Source organism: Colobus angolensis, unplaced genomic scaffold, assembly GCF_000951035.1.
Source record: "Colobus angolensis palliatus isolate OR3802 unplaced genomic scaffold, Cang.pa_1.0 Scaffold4, whole genome shotgun sequence".
Lineage (NCBI taxonomy): Eukaryota > Metazoa > Chordata > Mammalia > Primates > Cercopithecidae > Colobus > Colobus angolensis.
In genome coordinates, this window is record NW_012117376.1 from 8264059 (window position 1) to 8268177 (window position 4119).

Consider the following 4119-nt stretch of genomic DNA (forward strand, 5'->3'; position numbering starts at 1 on the left):
ACGGGGATATGGATGGTCCAGCTCCCACTGCCCTCTCCCACCCACCGTAAGGGTAGGGGACCAGAATCATTCTCATTCCCTCCCTCTTCCCTGACTCCAGTACAGGAAACCACAGTTCAGTCTGCCCCAAATCCACTGCCACTGCCCTGAGTCAGGTCCCCCTTAATACTCACCCGATTATTCCGGCAGCTCCCTGCCAGGTTTCCCTCCTTTCTTCCTCGCTTGATTCCTCCAATCCAGAATTATTTTATAAAGACCACAAATGCAGCTGGGTCAGTTTCCTATTTAAACCTCATCAATGGCTTCTTCACATCCAAATCATCACAAAACATTCCTCCCACCTTAAGCACACTGTCCCTTCTGCCTGGAATAGCTTCCCCTGACCCTGCAGATTGCCCTCAAAGGCGGCTCCCCTGACCACCCATCAGTCCCCTATCCTTAGGGCCTGCATGGCCACTGTGTTGCCTTCAGTGTCCGTATCTATTCCTGATCTCAGCTCACACCTGTCATCCCAGGGGCCAGGGGCTGGACCATCCTCCTCCTGACATCCCCAGGGTCTAGAACAGGAGGGCTCAGGAGTCTGCAGATTAGACTAGTTTGCGAATGACTGCTTGTGATGTCCACAGAGGAGAGGCCTTGGTGCTATGAGGAGAAGAAATAGTAGAGCCACCTGCCTGGCTGGGAGGTTGGAAATGGCTCTCATGAGGAACGGACGCTTGAACTGAAGGATGAGAAGCTGTTACCCAAGCAAAGACTGAGGAACGCCCCAACACTGGGGATGGCATGGGCCATGGGTTGGGTGAACTTGATGCTAAAGACATGGTGCAGGGAGACATATTCCTATTTTGGGAGGACACACCCGGCTGCCCTATAGGAACAGACCACAGAGGGGATTGAGAGTGGCAGCAGGGAGACAGGTCAGGAGGCTGCTGCAGCCTCTCTGGTGAAAGGTGATGGGCCCTTGGCTCAGGTGTCGGTGGAAATGGAGAGAAGCTATGGGATTTTAGGTATGTCCTGAAAGGACAGGATTTCATAGCTGATTGAGGATGGAAAGGGTGAGAGAAGTGGGGCACAGTGGCTCACGCCTATCATCCCAGCACTTTGGGAGGCCGAGGAGGGTGGATCACGAGGTCAGGAGTTCAAGACCAGCCTGGCCAACATGATGAAACTCCGTCTCTACTAAAAATATAAAAATTGGCCAGGCATGGTGATGCACGCCTGTAGTCCCAGCTACTCAGGAAGCTGAGGCAGGAGAATTGCTTGAACCCAGGAGGCAGAGGTTGCAGGGAGCCAAGATTGCATCACTGCACTCCAGCCTAGGCGACAGAGCAAGACTCTGTCTCAAAAAAAAAAAAAAAAAAAAAGGGTGAGAGAGGACAGAATCTAGAACCAAGTCCAGATTTCAGGTTTAGACAACTGGGAGATGGCTAAGCTGGGAGACATGGAGGGAGGGCAGGTATGCAGCCTGTTTCCTGAGAGATGGGACATCCAGCAGGAGGGGTCCAGAAGGCAGGTGTGGGGTGAGGGAGAGGGCTGGACTGAGAAAGAGAAATGAGTTTCTGACTCGGGCTGGACGCTGAAGGCATGGGAGTTGATGAGACTCCCCGGGGACAGACTGTAACAGGTCTGGGAACAACCATGATTAGGCAGTGAGCAAAGGATAAGAAATTTGCCATGTGGCAGCAACCCATAAGATAGCAAGAAAATCAAAAGTGCACAGTGTCCAGAAATACAAGGGCCTAAAACTATCTCAAAGAGGAAGAAGTATTTGTGTCAAAGCTGGCCACTGCTAAGGGGTCAAGGCAGATAAAGACTTGTAAGCATCCCTTGGATTTAGCAACAAGGAGGTCAGTGGTGACCTTGGCGGGCTGTTCCTGTGGAATGGTAGGGGAGGAAGCCAGATTGCAGGGGCTGAGTGAGGAAGTGGAAACAACGTGTGTATACAACTCCTTCAAGAATGTTGGCTGCAGAGGGGAGCTGGAGAAGGATGTGGAGTTGAGGGAGGGCTTTCTTTTTTTCAAACATATGAAAGACTACAGCCTGTTTGTCTGCCTGTGGGAAGAAGCCATCAGGGAGGGTGAGGCTGAAGATATGGAAAAATGGTTGAAGACAGGGAAAAAAAGGAAGGGATTAAGGGAAGGAGAGTCCCCAAGGAGGAAAAACAGATTAAATTCCCAAATATGGCTGTACAACTTGGGGGCAAGTCAGGGCCTATACTGGGCTCTGGGGGCTCAGAACAGCTGCCCACTCTCCCCGGCAGCCAGTGTGAGTCACTGGAGGGGAAATAGCCCAAACTGGCAGTGTGGGAAGGGGAGCTGGGCCAGCATGTTCCTTAGGATCCCCAGGGGTCAGGGAGGCGCAGGGCCCAGCCTGGGCTCTAAGCCCTGAACCCCATGCCCTGAGCTGGACAAGGACACACAAAAGGGTTGTATCGCCTTTTGTAGGAGCAGGCAGAGTTGTAGAAAGCTTAGGTTTTACTTTTGGCTTTTCACTGCCCCATTGTGAACCTCAGTTTCTTCTTCTGCAAAAAGAGAGGGTTAAACAGATCAAGGACTTTTCAGATTTTGGGGAAGGAAAGTATCAGGACTTTGCTGACAGTTTAGGGAATCCTAGAGCCCCAGCAGCCTCCTGAACTAGAGTTGGCTGAAGAGCTGACATTTAAGCATGCATAGAATTAGGGAAAAGGCACCTATGAAAGTCATGGGGAGCGGGTCAGGGTGCACCTAAGCCTGGGAGAAGAGGAGGCCCTTTGAGGTGTGAGTTGTGCCTGAGCACACCATCAGGAGTGTGTGAGGCCAGCCAGGAGTGGTGGCTCATGCCTGCAATCCCAGCACTTTTGGGAAGCTGATTGGGAGGGGGGCAGATTGCTTGATCCCAGGAGTTTGAGACCAGCCTAGACAACATGGCAAAACTGTCTCTACAAAAAAAAACACAAAAAATTAGCTGAACTTGGTTGCGCAGGCCTGTGGTCCCAGCTGCTGCAATCCCAGCAATCTTCCTGCTAATGCGGGAAGATTGCTAGAGCCCTGGGAGGTAGAGGATGCAGTAAGCAGTGAGCAGTGATTGTGCCACTGCACTCCAGCCTGGGTGACACAGTTGAGACCGTCTCAAAAAAAAGAAAAGAAAAAAAGGCTCACCTGTAATCCTAGACTTGAGAGGCCAAGGCCGGTGATTCACTTGAGCTCAGGAGTTCGAGACCAGCCTTGGCAACATAGTGAAACCCTGTATCTACAAAAAATACAAAAAATTAGCCAGATGTGGTGGTGAGTGCCTGTAGTCCAGTTACTTGGGGGGCTGAGGCAGGATCATCATTGGAGCCCAGGAGGTCAAGGCTGCAGTGAGCTGTAATCACCCTACTGCACTCCAGCCTGGATGACAAAGTGAGATCCTGTCTCAAAAAAGTGTGTAAGCAGGGGCTGGAAGCCCTGGGTGGGATAAGGAAGGGTTTTTCCAATGGGCAGCTGACCTTCCTGTCCCTGGCCCCTCCTGCTGCCTCTGCCTGTCCTTGCACTTCTGTCCTTGGACCTGGGGAGGAGTGTCTCTGGGGAACCTGGAGATCTGGTGACCAGCCCCCTCCCACTGAAGCGACTAGTGGGGGCAGACCAGACTAGACCTCATGAGAGAGACCAGTTCTGCCCCCACCCCCTCTGCCAGCTGAGGCCTCCTGGCCTTCTGCTAAAAACAGCCAGGCCCCGGGGGACTATGGGTTTTCAGGCCTCCCCTTCCACGCCCATGCAGGTATTAAAGAGGCCGAAGTCGGGCCAGACCGGCTGGACACCATGCTATTCACCGAGACTGCTCACTTCGTGGTGAATTTTCTTCTGTCCCGGTGAGGGGCCCGAGGGAAGGCGCCGGCGGGATAAAGCACCCTGGTCTGGCAGCTGGGGAAGGAGGCACCCAGGTCCTTGGGAAGGCGCCAGTGGGGGCCTCCAGTCCCTTTCCACGTCCTTCTAAATCGACCAGGAGTGACCCCGGCCCGTGCCTTGCCTCGTCCGATCCGAGGCAGCTCCCTTCTCCCCGCCTGTCGTGTTCTCCTGGGGTGATCGCTGTCCCATCTCCCTCGCAGGCGGCCCCGGGCCACGGCCCCGCACCGCCTGGACAAGGAGTTGTGTTTCTGGG